The 14,484-nt window shown below is 41.4% G+C and overlaps 10 non-coding genes and 3 pseudogenes across 10 annotated transcripts; all 13 read right to left on the bottom strand.

The window, feature by feature from the left end:
- Positions 1–694: 694 nt before the first annotated feature.
- On the bottom strand, positions 695–813 carry LOC136756801 (5S ribosomal RNA). The gene has a single exon (XR_010818860.1). It is a non-coding gene; the product is annotated as a 5S ribosomal RNA (ribosomal RNA).
- Positions 814–1,835: 1,022 nt separating this feature from the next.
- On the bottom strand, positions 1,836–1,954 carry LOC136756372 (5S ribosomal RNA). Its single transcript, XR_010818461.1, has one exon. It is a non-coding gene; the product is annotated as a 5S ribosomal RNA (ribosomal RNA).
- A 933-nt stretch (positions 1,955–2,887) lies between these two features.
- LOC136757255 (5S ribosomal RNA) lies at positions 2,888–3,006 on the bottom strand. The gene has a single exon (XR_010819292.1). It is a non-coding gene; the product is annotated as a 5S ribosomal RNA (ribosomal RNA).
- A 1,022-nt stretch (positions 3,007–4,028) lies between these two features.
- Positions 4,029–4,147, bottom strand: LOC136757357 (5S ribosomal RNA). Its single transcript, XR_010819386.1, has one exon. It is a non-coding gene; the product is annotated as a 5S ribosomal RNA (ribosomal RNA).
- Positions 4,148–5,080: 933 nt separating this feature from the next.
- On the bottom strand, positions 5,081–5,199 carry LOC136757254 (5S ribosomal RNA). The gene has a single exon (XR_010819291.1). It is a non-coding gene; the product is annotated as a 5S ribosomal RNA (ribosomal RNA).
- A 1,022-nt stretch (positions 5,200–6,221) lies between these two features.
- Positions 6,222–6,340, bottom strand: LOC136757356 (5S ribosomal RNA). Its single transcript, XR_010819385.1, has one exon. It is a non-coding gene; the product is annotated as a 5S ribosomal RNA (ribosomal RNA).
- Positions 6,341–7,273: 933 nt separating this feature from the next.
- LOC136756067 (5S ribosomal RNA) lies at positions 7,274–7,392 on the bottom strand. Its single transcript, XR_010818170.1, has one exon. It is a non-coding gene; the product is annotated as a 5S ribosomal RNA (ribosomal RNA).
- A 1,022-nt stretch (positions 7,393–8,414) lies between these two features.
- Positions 8,415–8,523, bottom strand: LOC136757752 (uncharacterized; annotated as a pseudogene).
- A 933-nt stretch (positions 8,524–9,456) lies between these two features.
- On the bottom strand, positions 9,457–9,575 carry LOC136756544 (5S ribosomal RNA). The gene has a single exon (XR_010818621.1). It is a non-coding gene; the product is annotated as a 5S ribosomal RNA (ribosomal RNA).
- A 1,022-nt stretch (positions 9,576–10,597) lies between these two features.
- On the bottom strand, positions 10,598–10,706 carry LOC136757695 (uncharacterized; annotated as a pseudogene).
- A 933-nt stretch (positions 10,707–11,639) lies between these two features.
- Positions 11,640–11,758, bottom strand: LOC136756066 (5S ribosomal RNA). The gene has a single exon (XR_010818169.1). It is a non-coding gene; the product is annotated as a 5S ribosomal RNA (ribosomal RNA).
- Positions 11,759–12,691: 933 nt separating this feature from the next.
- On the bottom strand, positions 12,692–12,810 carry LOC136756543 (5S ribosomal RNA). Its single transcript, XR_010818620.1, has one exon. It is a non-coding gene; the product is annotated as a 5S ribosomal RNA (ribosomal RNA).
- A 1,022-nt stretch (positions 12,811–13,832) lies between these two features.
- Positions 13,833–13,941, bottom strand: LOC136757693 (uncharacterized; annotated as a pseudogene).
- Between the last annotated feature and the right edge of the window lie 543 nt (positions 13,942–14,484).

Raw genomic sequence — 14,484 nt, 5'->3', positions numbered from 1 at the left:
TGTATTTTCAGGTGTGGGCATTCATCCTGTTTTAATTTTATTTTGAAAGCAGAAGAATCATTCAACAGGCTGCTGAGAGAAACGTAAACCAGTAAAATACATGAAGAAAAACAAACCTTGAATATAAGTGCAGTTGTTTAAACATTTGAAAAACTATAGTGAGGGGGTAAGAAAACACACAAATCCAGCAGCTCTTGTATTTCAGTGCACCAGAACCCAATATTATTGGCGAGTCGGGTAGTCCATCATCTCAGTTCGAGGGCAGGCATAATTTCAGTTATTTCATCCCGTTTCATTCACATTGGTGCCTTGAATGAGATTGAATGTAATCTTTAGTCTCAAGTATGTTCCCAAGTTTTACACTTTCGTGCTTTGCATGAATGGGAAATGAACCGTGTGTGTTGAATGAGGTTCCTTGTGAGCATTGAACTTTGTACGGTGGAGTTCAGTTTTGTGTTGCTGTAATTGTGTCACTTATTGACGAAAAAGATGAGGCAACTTTAGTTCGTTTTACCCATGATGCTCAATTTATTTACGAATGTATCCTAGTTACTTAGGACCGTTTTCGTTGGAGAACAACATCTATTGTATGTCTGTGTATTTGGGGAAGTAAAATCTGAAATAATGATGAAATTGTGTGTATCCAAAGTTAAAACTCGTGCTTTGTCGCCCTCTGGTGTGTAAAAGGTGCAAAAGCTTACAGCACCTGGTATTCCCAGGCAGTCTCCCAGCCAAGTACTGACCAGGCCCGAGCCTGCTTAGCTTCCGAGATCGGACGAGATCGGGCGTATTCAGGCTAGTATGGCCGTAAGCGAGGGAAGCTGTCCCTGACACTCTACTTAAAGGGAAGACAATATCCGTTTCTGACTTTTATATTTACCTTTGACCTGTCTCTCTCTCTGCTCTAAAGCCCGGGACACACTAGCGCGCCGCAGACAGTCCCTGCTAACACACAATGTTGTGGCAGACCGGAACTATATTTTACAACACGAACACATTGTATTGAGAGAACAGCTGTAGCTGAGTGCCTGCCAAGCCAGTCAAGCGCAATCTTGAGAAGGTGTGCATTTAAGTAAGAATGTCAATTGACATGCAGTATGAAAGGAGGTTGCATCACTATGATGCATAATATTGCATATATTGTATTTTCAGGTGTGGGCATTCATCCTGTTTTAATTTTATTTTGAAAGCAGAAGAATCTTTCAACAGGCTGCTGAGAGAAATGTAAACCAGTAAAATACATGAAGAAAAACAAACCTTGAATATAAGTGCAGTTGTTTAAACATTTGAAAAACTATAGTGAGGGGGTAAGAAAACACACAAATCCAGCAGCTCTTGTATTTCAGTGCACCAGAACCCAATATTATTGGCGAGTCGGGTAGTCCATCATCACAGTTCGAGGGCAGGCATAATTTCAGTTATTTCATCCCGTTTCATTCACATTCGTGCCTTGAATGAGATTGAATGTAATCTTTAGTCTCAAGTATGTTCCCAAGTTTTACACTTTCGTGCTTTGCATGAATGGGAAATGAACCGTGTGTGTTGAATGAGGTTCCTTGTGAGCATTGAACTTTGTACGGTGGAGTTCAGTTTTGTGTTGCTGTAATTGTGTCACTTATTGACGAAAAAGATGAGGCAACTTTAGTTCGTTTTACTCGTGATGCTCAATTTATTTACGAATGTATCCTAGTTACTTAGGACCGTTTTCGTTGGAGAACAACATCTATTGTATGTCTGTGTATTTGGGGAAGTAAAATCTGAAATAATGATGAAATTGTGTGTATCCAAAGTTAAAACTCGTGATTTGTCGCCCTCTGGTGTGTAAAAGGTGCAAAAGCTTACAGCACCTGGTATTCCCAGGCGGTCTCCCATCCAAGTACTGACCAGGCCCAAGCCTGCTTAGCTTCCGAGATCGGACAAGATCGGGCGTATTCAGGCTAGTATGGCCGTAAGCGAGGGAAGCTGTCCCTGACACTCTACTTAAAGGGAAGACAATATCCGTTTCTGACTTTTATATTTACCTTTGACCTGTCTCTCTCTCTGCTCTAAAGCCCGGGACACAGCAGCGCGCCGCAGACAGTCCCTGCTAACACACAATGTTGTGGCAGACCGGAACTATATTTTACAACACGAACACATTGTATTGAGAGAACAGCTGTAGCTGAGTGCCTGCCAAGCCAGTCAAGCGCAATCTTGAGAAGGTGTGCATTTAAGTAAGGATGTCAATTGACATGCAGTATGAAAGGAGGTTGCATCACTATGATGCATAATATTGCATATATTGTATTTTCAGGTGTGGGCATTCATCCTTTTTTAATTTTATTTTGAAAGCAGAAGAATCATTCAACAGGCTGCTGAGAGAAATGTAAACCAGTAAAATACATGAAGAAAAACAAACCTTGAATATAAGTGCAGTTGTTTAAACATTTGAAAAACTATAGTGAGGGGGTAAGAAAACACACAAATCCAGCAGCTCTTGTATTTCAGTGCATCATTCGTGCCTTGAATGAGATTGAATGTAATCTTTAGTCTCAAGTATGTTCCCAAGTTTTACACTTTCGTGCTTTGCATGAATGGGAAATGAACCGTGTGTGTTGAATGAGGTTCCTTGTGAGCATTGAACTTTGTACGGTGGAGTTCAGTTTTGTGTTGCTGTAATTGTGTCACTTATTGACGAAAAAGATGAGGCAACTTTAGTTCGTTTTACCCGTGATGCTCAATTTATTTACGAATGTATCCTAGTTACTTAGGACCGTTTTCGTTGGAGAACAACATCTATTGTATGTCTGTGTATTTGGGGAAGTAAAATCTGAAATAATGATGAAATTGTGTGTATCCAAAGTTAAAACTCGTGATTTGTCGCCCTCTGGTGTGTAAAAGGTGCAAAAGCTTACAGCAACTGGTATTCCCAGGCGGTCTCCCATCCAAGTACTGACCAGGCCCGAGCCTGCTTAGCTTCCGAGATCGGACGAGATCGGGCGTATTCAGGCTAGTACGGCCGTAAGCGAGGGAAGCTGTCCCTGACACTCTACTTAAAGGGAAGGCAATATCCGTTTCTGACTTTTATATTTACCTTTGACCTGTCTCTCTCTCTGCTCTAAAGCCCGGGACACAGCAGCGCGCCGCAGACAGTCCCTGCTAACACACAATGTTGTGGCAGACCGGAACTATATTTTACAACACGAACACATTGTATTGAGAGAACAGCTGTAGCTGAGTGCCTGCCAAGCCAGTCAAGCGCAATCTTGAGAAGGTGTGCATTTAAGTAAGAATGTCAATTGACATGCAGTATGAAAGGAGGTTGCATCACTATGATGCATAATATTGCATATATTGTATTTTCAGGTGTGGGCATTCATCCTGTTTTAATTTTATTTTGAAAGCAGAAGAATCATTCAACAGGCTGCTGAGAGAAACGTAAACCAGTAAAATACATGAAGAAAAACAAACCTTGAATATAAGTGCAGTTGTTTAAACATTTGAAAAACTATAGTGAGGGGGTAAGAAAACACACAAATCCAGCAGCTCTTGTATTTCAGTGCACCAGAACCCAATATTATTGGCGAGTCGGGTAGTCCATCATCACAGTTCGAGGGCAGGCATAATTTCAGTTATTTCATCCCGTTTCATTCACATTCGTGCCTTGAATGAGATTGAATGTAATCTTTAGTCTCAAGTATGTTCCCAAGTTTTACACTTTCGTGCTTTGCATGAATGGGAAATGAACCGTGTGTGTTGAATGAGGTTCCTTGTGAGCATTGAACTTTGTACGGTGGAGTTCAGTTTTGTGTTGCTGTAATTGTGTCACTTATTGACGAAAAAGATGAGGCATCTTTAGTTCGTTTTACCCATGATACTCAATTTATTTACGAATGTATCCTAGTTACTTAGGACCGTTTTTGTTGGAGAACAACATCTATTGTATGTCTGTGTATTTGGGGAAGTAAAATCTGAAATAATGATGAAATTGTGTGTATCCAAAGTTAAAACTCGTGATTTGTCGCCCTCTGGTGTGTAAAAGGTGCAAAAGCTTACAGCACCTGGTATTCCCAGGGGGTCTCCCATCCAAGTACTGACCAGGCCCGAGCCTGCTTAGCTTCCAAGATCGGACGAGATCGGGCGTATTCAGGCTAGTACGGCCGTACGCGAGGGAAGCTGTCCCTGACACTCTACTTAAAGGGAAGGCAATATCCGTTTCTGACTTTTATATTTACCTTTGACCTGTCTCTCTCTCTGCTCTAAAGCCCGGGACACACCAGCGCGCCGCAGACAGTCCCTGCTAACACACAATGTTGTGGCAGACCGGACCTATATTTTACAACACGAACACATTGTATTGAGAGAACAGCTGTAGCTGAGTGCCTGCCAAGCCAGTCAAGCGCAATCTTGAGAAGGTGTGCATTTAAGTAAGAATGTCAATTGACATGCAGTATGAAAGGAGGTTGCATCACTATGATGCATAATATTGCATATATTGTATTTTCAGGTGTGGGCATTCATCCTTTTTTAATTTTATTTTGAAAGCAGAAGAATCATTCAACAGGCTGCTGAGAGAAATGTAAACCAGTAAAATACATGAAGAAAAACAAACCTTGAATATAAGTGCAGTTGTTTAAACATTTGAAAAACTATAGTGAGGGGGTAAGAAAACACACAAATCCAGCAGCTCTTGTATTTCAGTGCATCATTCGTGCCTTGAATGAGATTGAATGTAATCTTTAGTCTCAAGTATGTTCCCAAGTTTTACACTTTCGTGCTTTGCATGAATGGGAAATGAACCGTGTGTGTTGAATGAGGTTCCTTGTGAGCATTGAACTTTGTACGGTGGAGTTCAGTTTTGTGTTGCTGTAATTGTGTCACTTATTGACGAAAAAGATGAGGCAACTTTAGTTCGTTTTACCCGTGATGCTCAATTTATTTACGAATGTATCCTAGTTACTTAGGACCGTTTTCGTTGGAGAACAACATCTATTGTATGTCTGTGTATTTGGGGAAGTAAAATCTGAAATAATGATGAAATTGTGTGTATCCAAAGTTAAAACTCGTGATTTGTCGCCCTCTGGTGTGTAAAAGGTGCAAAAGCTTACAGCAACTGGTATTCCCAGGCGGTCTCCCATCCAAGTACTGACCAGGCCCGAGCCTGCTTAGCTTCCGAGATCGGACGAGATCGGGCGTATTCAGGCTAGTACGGCCGTAAGCGAGGGAAGCTGTCCCTGACACTCTACTTAAAGGGAAGGCAATATCCGTTTCTGACTTTTATATTTACCTTTGACCTGTCTCTCTCTCTGCTCTAAAGCCCGGGACACAGCAGCGCGCCGCAGACAGTCCCTGCTAACACACAATGTTGTGGCAGACCGGAACTATATTTTACAACACGAACACATTGTATTGAGAGAACAGCTGTAGCTGAGTGCCTGCCAAGCCAGTCAAGCGCAATCTTGAGAAGGTGTGCATTTAAGTAAGAATGTCAATTGACATGCAGTATGAAAGGAGGTTGCATCACTATGATGCATAATATTGCATATATTGTATTTTCAGGTGTGGGCATTCATCCTGTTTTAATTTTATTTTGAAAGCAGAAGAATCATTCAACAGGCTGCTGAGAGAAACGTAAACCAGTAAAATACATGAAGAAAAACAAACCTTGAATATAAGTGCAGTTGTTTAAACATTTGAAAAACTATAGTGAGGGGGTAAGAAAACACACAAATCCAGCAGCTCTTGTATTTCAGTGCACCAGAACCCAATATTATTGGCGAGTCGGGTAGTCCATCATCACAGTTCGAGGGCAGGCATAATTTCAGTTATTTCATCCCGTTTCATTCACATTCGTGCCTTGAATGAGATTGAATGTAATCTTTAGTCTCAAGTATGTTCCCAAGTTTTACACTTTCGTGCTTTGCATGAATGGGAAATGAACCGTGTGTGTTGAATGAGGTTCCTTGTGAGCATTGAACTTTGTACGGTGGAGTTCAGTTTTGTGTTGCTGTAATTGTGTCACTTATTGACGAAAAAGATGAGGCATCTTTAGTTCGTTTTACCCATGATGCTCAATTTATTTACGAATGTATCCTAGTTACTTAGGACCGTTTTTGTTGGAGAACAACATCTATTGTATGTCTGTGTATTTGGGGAAGTAAAATCTGAAATAATGATGAAATTGTGTGTATCCAAAGTTAAAACTCGTGATTTGTCGCCCTCTGGTGTGTAAAAGGTGCAAAAGCTTACAGCACCTGGTATTCCCAGGGGGTCTCCCATCCAAGTACTGACCAGGCCCGAGCCTGCTTAGCTTCCAAGATCGGACGAGATCGGGCGTATTCAGGCTAGTACGGCCGTACGCGAGGGAAGCTGTCCCTGACACTCTACTTAAAGGGAAGGCAATATCCGTTTCTGACTTTTATATTTACCTTTGACCTGTCTCTCTCTCTGCTCTAAAGCCCGGGACACACCAGCGCGCCGCAGACAGTCCCTGCTAACACACAATGTTGTGGCAGACCGGACCTATATTTTACAACACGAACACATTGTATTGAGAGAACAGCTGTAGCTGAGTGCCTGCCAAGCCAGTCAAGCGCAATCTTGAGAAGGTGTGCATTTAAGTAAGAATGTCAATTGACATGCAGTATGAAAGGAGGTTGCATCACTATGATGCATAATATTGCATATATTGTATTTTCAGGTGTGGGCATTCATCCTGTTTTAATTTTATTTTGAAAGCAGAAGAATCATTCAACAGGCTGCTGAGAGAAATGTAAACCAGTAAAATACATGAAGAAAAACAAACCTTGAATATAAGTGCAGTTGTTTAAACATTTGAAAAACTATAGTGAGGGGGTAAGAAAACACACAAATCCAGCAGCTCTTGTATTTCAGTGCACCATTCGTGCCTTGAATGAGATTGAATGTAATCTTTAGTCTCAAGTATGTTCCCAAGTTTTACACTTTCGTGCTTTGCATGAATGGGAAATGAACCGTGTGTGTTGAATGAGGTTCCTTGTGAGCATTGAACTTTGTACGGTGGAGTTCAGTTTTGTGTTGCTGTAATTGTGTCACTTATTGACGAAAAAGATGAGGCAACTTTAGTTCGTTTTACCCGTGATGCTCAATTTATTTACGAATGTATCCTAGTTACTTAGGACCGTTTTCGTTGGAGAACAACATCTATTGTATGTCTGTGTATTTGGGGAAGTAAAATCTGAAATAATGATGAAATTGTGTGTATCCAAAGTTAAAACTCGTGCTTTGTCGCCCTCTGGTGTGTAAAAGGTGCAAAAGCTTACAGCACCTGGTATTCCCAGGCAGTCTCCCATCCAAGTACTGACCAGGCCCAAGCCTGCTTAGCTTCCGAGATCGGACGAGATCGGGCGTATTCAGGCTAGTATGGCCGTAAGCGAGGGAAGCTGTCCCTGACACTCTACTTAAAGGGAAGGCAATATCCGTTTCTGACTTTTATATTTACCTTTGACCTGTCTCTCTCTCTGCTCTAAAGCCCGGGACACAGCAGCGCGCCGCAGACAGTCCCTGCTAACACACAATGTTGTGGCAGACCGGAACTATATTTTACAACACGAACACATTGTATTGAGAGAACAGCTGTAGCTGAGTGCCTGCCAAGCCAGTCAAGCGCAATCTTGAGAAGGTGTGCATTTAAGTAAGGATGTCAATTGACATGCAGTATGAAAGGAGGTTGCATCAGTATGATGCATAATATTGCATATATTGTATTTTCAGGTGTGGGCATTCATCCTGTTTTAATTTTATTTTGAAAGCAGAAGAATCATTCAACAGGCTGCTGAGAGAAATGTAAACCAGTAAAATACATGAAGAAAAACAAACCTTGAATATAAGTGCAGTTGTTTAAACATTTGAAAAACTATAGTGAGGGGGTAAGAAAACACACAAATCCAGCAGCTCTTGTATTTCAGTGCACCAGAACCCAATATTATTGGCGAGTCGGGTAGTCCATCATCTCAGTTCGAGGGCAGGCATAATTTCAGTTATTTCATCCCGTTTCATTCACATTCGTGCCTTGAATGAGATTGAATGTAATCTTTAGTCTCAAGTATGTTCCCAAGTTTTACACTTTCGTGCTTTGCATGAATGGGAAATGAACCGTGTGTGTTGAATGAGGTTCCTAGTGAGCATTGAACTTTGTACGGTGAAGTTCAGTTTTGTGTTGCTGTAATTGTGTCACTTATTGACGAAAAAGATGAGGCAACTTTAGTTCGTTTTACCCATGATGCTCAATTTATTTACGAATGTATCCTAGTTACTTAGGACCGTTTTCGTTGGAGAACAACATCTATTGTATGTCTGTGTATTTGGGGAAGTAAAATCTGAAATAATGATGAAATTGTGTGTATCCAAAGTTACAACTCGTGCTTTGTCGCCCTCTGGTGTGTAAAAGGTGCAAAAGCTTACAGCACCTGGTATTCCCAGGCGGTCTCCCATCCAAGTACTGACCAGGCTCGAGCCTGCTTAGCTTCCGAGATCGGACGTATTCAGGCTAGTATGGCCGTAAGCGAGGTAAGCTGTCCCTGACACTCTACTTAAAGGGAAGGCAATATCCGTTTCTGACTTTTATATTTACCTTTGACCTGTCTCTCTCTCTGCTCTAAAGCCCGGGACACACCAGCGCGCCGCAGACAGTCCCTGCTAACACACAATGTTGTGGCAGACCGGACCTATATTTTACAACACGAACACATTGTATTGAGAGAACAGCTGTAGCTGAGTGCCTGCCAAGCCAGTCAAGCGCAATCTTGAGAAGGTGTGCATTTAAGTAAGAATGTCAATTGACATGCAGTATGAAAGGAGGTTGCATCACTATGATGCATAATATTGCATATATTGTATTTTCAGGTGTGGGCATTCATCCTGTTTTAATTTTATTTTGAAAGCAGAAGAATCATTCAACAGGCTGCTGAGAGAAATGTAAACCAGTAAAATACATGAAGAAAAACAAACCTTGAATATAAGTGCAGTTGTTTAAACATTTGAAAAACTATAGTGAGGGGGTAAGAAAACACACAAATCCAGCAGCTCTTGTATTTCAGTGCACCATTCGTGCCTTGAATGAGATTGAATGTAATCTTTAGTCTCAAGTATGTTCCCAAGTTTTACACTTTCGTGCTTTGCATGAATGGGAAATGAACCGTGTGTGTTGAATGAGGTTCCTTGTGAGCATTGAACTTTGTACGGTGGAGTTCAGTTTTGTGTTGCTGTAATTGTGTCACTTATTGACGAAAAAGATGAGGCAACTTTAGTTCGTTTTACCCGTGATGCTCAATTTATTTACGAATGTATCCTAGTTACTTAGGACCGTTTTCGTTGGAGAACATCATCTATTGTATGTCTGTGTATTTGGGGAAGTAAAATCTGAAATAATGATGAAATTGTGTGTATCCAAAGTTAAAACTCGTGCTTTGTCGCCCTCTGGTGTGTAAAAGGTGCAAAAGCTTACAGCACCTGGTATCCCCAGGCGGTCTCCCATCCAAGTACTGACCAGGCCCAAGCCTGCTTAGCTTCCGAGATCGGACGAGATCGGGCGTATTCAGGCTAGTATGGCCGTAAGCGAGGGAAGCTGTCCCTGACACTCTACTTAAAGGGAAGGCAATATCCGTTTCTGACTTTTATATTTACCTTTGACCTGTCTCTCTCTCTGCTCTAAAGCCCGGGACACAGCAGCGCGCCGCAGACAGTCCCTGCTAACACACAATGTTGTGGCAGACCGGAACTATATTTTACAACACGAACACATTGTATTGAGAGAACAGCTGTAGCTGAGTGCCTGCCAAGCCAGTCAAGCGCAATCTTGAGAAGGTGTGCATTTAAGTAAGGATGTCAATTGACATGCAGTATGAAAGGAGGTTGCATCACTATGATGCATAATATTGCATATATTGTATTTTCAGGTGTGGGCATTCATCCTGTTTTAATTTTATTTTGAAAGCAGAAGAATCATTCAACAGGCTGCTGAGAGAAATGTAAACCAGTAAAATACATGAAGAAAAACAAACCTTGAATATAAGTGCAGTTGTTTAAACATTTGAAAAACTATAGTGAGGGGGTAAGAAAACACACAAATCCAGCAGCTCTTGTATTTCAGTGCACCAGAACCCAATATTATTGGCGAGTCGGGTAGTCCATCATCACAGTTCGAGGGCAGGCATAATTTCAGTTATTTCATCCCGTTTCATTCACATTCGTGCCTTGAATGAGATTGAATGTAATCTTTAGTCTCAAGTATGTTCCCAAGTTTTACACTTTCGTGCTTTGCATGAATGGGAAATGAACCGTGTGTGTTGAATGAGGTTCCTAGTGAGCATTGAACTTTGTACGGTGAAGTTCAGTTTTGTGTTGCTGTAATTGTGTCACTTATTGACGAAAAAGATGAGGCAACTTTAGTTCGTTTTACCCATGATGCTCAATTTATTTACGAATGTATCCTAGTTACTTAGGACCGTTTTCGTTGGAGAACAACATCTATTGTATGTCTGTGTATTTGGGGAAGTAAAATCTGAAATAATGATGAAATTGTGTGTATCCAAAGTTACAACTCGTGCTTTGTCGCCCTCTGGTGTGTAAAAGGTGCAAAAGCTTACAGCACCTGGTATTCCCAGGCGGTCTCCCATCCAAGTACTGACCAGGCCCGAGCCTGCTTAGCTTCCGAGATCGGACGTATTCAGGCTAGTATGGCCGTAAGCGAGGTAAGCTGTCCCTGACACTCTACTTAAAGGGAAGGCAATATCCGTTTCTGACTTTTATATTTACCTTTGACCTGTCTCTCTCTCTGCTCTAAAGCCCGGGACACAGCAGCGCGCCGCAGACAGTCCCTGCTAACACACAATGTTGTGGCAGACCGGAACTATATTTTACAACACGAACACATTGTATTGAGAGAACAGCTGTAGCTGAGTGCCTGCCAAGCCAGTCAAGCGCAATCTTGAGAAGGTGTGCATTTAAGTAAGGATGTCAATTGACATGCAGTATGAAAGGAGGTTGCATCAGTATGATGCATAATATTGCATATATTGTATTTTCAGGTGTGGGCATTCATCCTGTTTTAATTTTATTTTGAAAGCAGAAGAATCATTCAACAGGCTGCTGAGAGAAATGTAAACCAGTAAAATACATGAAGAAAAACAAACCTTGAATATAAGTGCAGTTGTTTAAACATTTGAAAAACTATAGTGAGGGGGTAAGAAAACACACAAATCCAGCAGCTCTTGTATTTCAGTGCACCATTCGTGCCTTGAATGAGATTGAATGTAATCTTTAGTCTCAAGTATGTTCCCAAGTTTTACACTTTCGTGCTTTGCATGAATGGGAAATGAACCGTGTGTGTTGAATGAGGTTCCTTGTGAGCATTGAACTTTGTACGGTGGAGTTCAGTTTTGTGTTGCTGTAATTGTGTCACTTATTGACGAAAAAGATGAGGCAACTTTAGTTCGTTTTTCCCGTGATGCTCAATTTATTTACGAATGTATCCTAGTTACTTAGGACCGTTTTCGTTGGAGAACAACATCTATTGTATGTCTGTGTATTTGGGGAAGTAAAATCTGAAATAATGATGAAATTGTGTGTATCCAAAGTTAAAACTCGTGCTTTGTCGCCCTCTGGTGTGTAAAAGGTGCAAAAGCTTACAGCACCTGGTATTCCCAGGCAGTCTCCCATCCAAGTACTGACCAGGCCCAAGCCTGCTTAGCTTCCGAGATCGGACGAGATCGGGCGTATTCAGGCTAGTATGGCCGTAAGCGAGGGAAGCTGTCCCTGACACTCTACATAAAGGGAAGGCAATATCCGTTTCTGACTTTTATATTTACCTTTGACCTGTCTCTCTCTCTGCTCTAAAGCCCGGGACACAGCAGCGCGCCACAGACAGTCCCTGCTAACACACAATGTTGTGGCAGACCGGAACTATATTTTACAACACGAACACATTGTATTGAGAGAACAGCTGTAGCTGAGTGCCTGCCAAGCCAGTCAAGCGCAATCTTGAGAAGGTGTGCATTTAAGTAAGGATGTCAATTGACATGCAGTATGAAAGGAGGTTGCATCACTATGATGCATAATATTGCATATATTGTATTTTCAGGTGTGGGCATTCATCCTGTTTTAATTTTATTTTGAAAGCAGAAGAATCATTCAACAGGCTGCTGAGAGAAATGTAAACCAGTAAAATACATGAAGAAAAACAAACCTTGAATATAAGTGCAGTTGTTTAAACATTTGAAAAACTATAGTGAGGGGGTAAGAAAACACACAAATCCAGCAGCTCTTGTATTTCAGTGCACCATTCGTGCCTTGAATGAGATTGAATGTAATCTTTAGTCTCAAGTATGTTCCCAAGTTTTACACTTTCGTGCTTTGCATGAATGGGAAATGAACCGTGTGTGTTGAATGAGGTTCCTTGTGAGCATTGAACTTTGTACGGTGGAGTTCAGTTTTGTGTTGCTGTAATTGTGTCACTTATTGACGAAAAAGATGAGGCAACTTTAGTTCGTTTTACCCGTGATGCTCAATTTATTTACGAATGTATCCTAGTTACTTAGGACCGTTTTCGTTGGAGAACATCATCTATTGTATGTCTGTGTATTTGGGGAAGTAAAATCTGAAATAATGATGAAATTGTGTGTATCCAAAGTTAAAACTCGTGCTTTGTCGCCCTCTGGTGTGTAAAAGGTGCAAAAGCTTACAGCACCTGGTATCCCCAGGCGGTCTCCCATCCAAGTACTGACCAGGCCCAAGCCTGCTTAGCTTCCGAGATCGGACGAGATCGGGCGTATTCAGGCTAGTATGGCCGTAAGCGAGGGAAGCTGTCCCTGACACTCTACTTAAAGGGAAGGCAATATCCGTTTCTGACTTTTATATTTACCTTTGACCTGTCTCTCTCTCTGCTCTAAAGCCCGGGACACAGCAGCGCGCCGCAGACAGTCCCTGCTAACACACAATGTTGTGGCAGACCGGAACTATATTTTACAACACGAACACATTGTATTGAGAGAACAGCTGTAGCTGAGTGCCTGCCAAGCCAGTCAAGCGCAATCTTGAGAAGGTGTGCATTTAAGTAAGGATGTCAATTGACATGCAGTATGAAAGGAGGTTGCATCACTATGATGCATAATATTGCATATATTGTATTTTCAGGTGTGGGCATTCATCCTGTTTTAATTTTATTTTGAAAGCAGAAGAATCATTCAACAGGCTGCTGAGAGAAATGTAAACCAGTAAAATACATGAAGAAAAACAAACCTTGAATATAAGTGCAGTTGTTTAAACATTTGAAAAACTATAGTGAGGGGGTAAGAAAACACACAAATCCAGCAGCTCTTGTATTTCAGTGCACCAGAACCCAATATTATTGGCGAGTCGGGTAGTCCATCATCTCAGTTCGAGGGCAGGCATAATTTCAGTTATTTCATCCCGTTTCATTCACATTCGTGCCTTGAATGAGATTGAATGTAATCTTTAGTCTCAAGTATGTTCCCAAGTTTTACACTTTCGTGCTTTGCATGAATGGGAAATGAACCGTGTGTGTTGAATGAGGTTCCTAGTGAGCATTGAACTTTGTACGGTGAAGTTCAGTTTTGTGTTGCTGTAATTGTGTCACTTATTGACGAAAAAGATGAGGCAACTTTAGTTCGTTTTACCCATGATGCTCAATTTATTTACGAATGTATCCTAGTTACTTAGGACCGTTTTCGTTGGAGAACAACATCTATTGTATGTCTGTGTATTTGGGGAAGTAAAATCTGAAATAATGATGAAATTGTGTGTATCCAAAGTTAAAACTCGTGCTTTGTCGCCCTCTGGTGTGTAAAAGGTGCAAAAGCTTACAGCACCTGGTATTCCCAGGCGGTCTCCCATCCAAGTACTGACCAGGCCCGAGCCTGCTTAGCTTCCGAGATCGGACGTATTCAGGCTAGTATGGCCGTAAGCGAGGTAAGCTGTCCCTGACACTCTACTTAAAGGGAAGGCAATATCCGTTTCTGACTTTTATATTTACCTTTGACCTGTCTCTCTCTCTGCTCTAAAGCCCGGGACACAGCAGCGCGCCGCAGACAGTCCCTGCTAACACACAATGTTGTGGCAGACCGGAACTATATTTTACAACACGAACACATTGTATTGAGAGAACAGCTGTAGCTGAGTGCCTGCCAAGCCAGTCAAGCGCAATCTTGAGAAGGTGTGCATTTAAGTAAGGATGTCAATTGACATGCAGTATGAAAGGAGGTTGCATCAGTATGATGCATAATATTGCATATATTGTATTTTCAGGTGTGGGCATTCATCCTGTTTTAATTTTATTTTGAAAGCAGAAGAATCATTCAACAGGCTGCTGAGAGAAATGTAAACCAGTAAAATACATGAAGAAAAACAAACCTTGAATATAAGTGCAGTTGTTTAAACATTTGAAAAACTATAGTGAGGGGGTAAGAAAACACACAAATCCAGCAGCTCTTGTATTTCAGTGCACCATTC

Source organism: Amia ocellicauda, chromosome 8 (assembly GCF_036373705.1).
Source record: "Amia ocellicauda isolate fAmiCal2 chromosome 8, fAmiCal2.hap1, whole genome shotgun sequence".
In the NCBI taxonomy this organism is placed as follows: Eukaryota; Metazoa; Chordata; class Actinopteri; order Amiiformes; family Amiidae; genus Amia; species Amia ocellicauda.
Note: the sequence above shows the minus strand (reverse complement) of the source record. Positions and strands in the feature narration are given on the sequence as shown.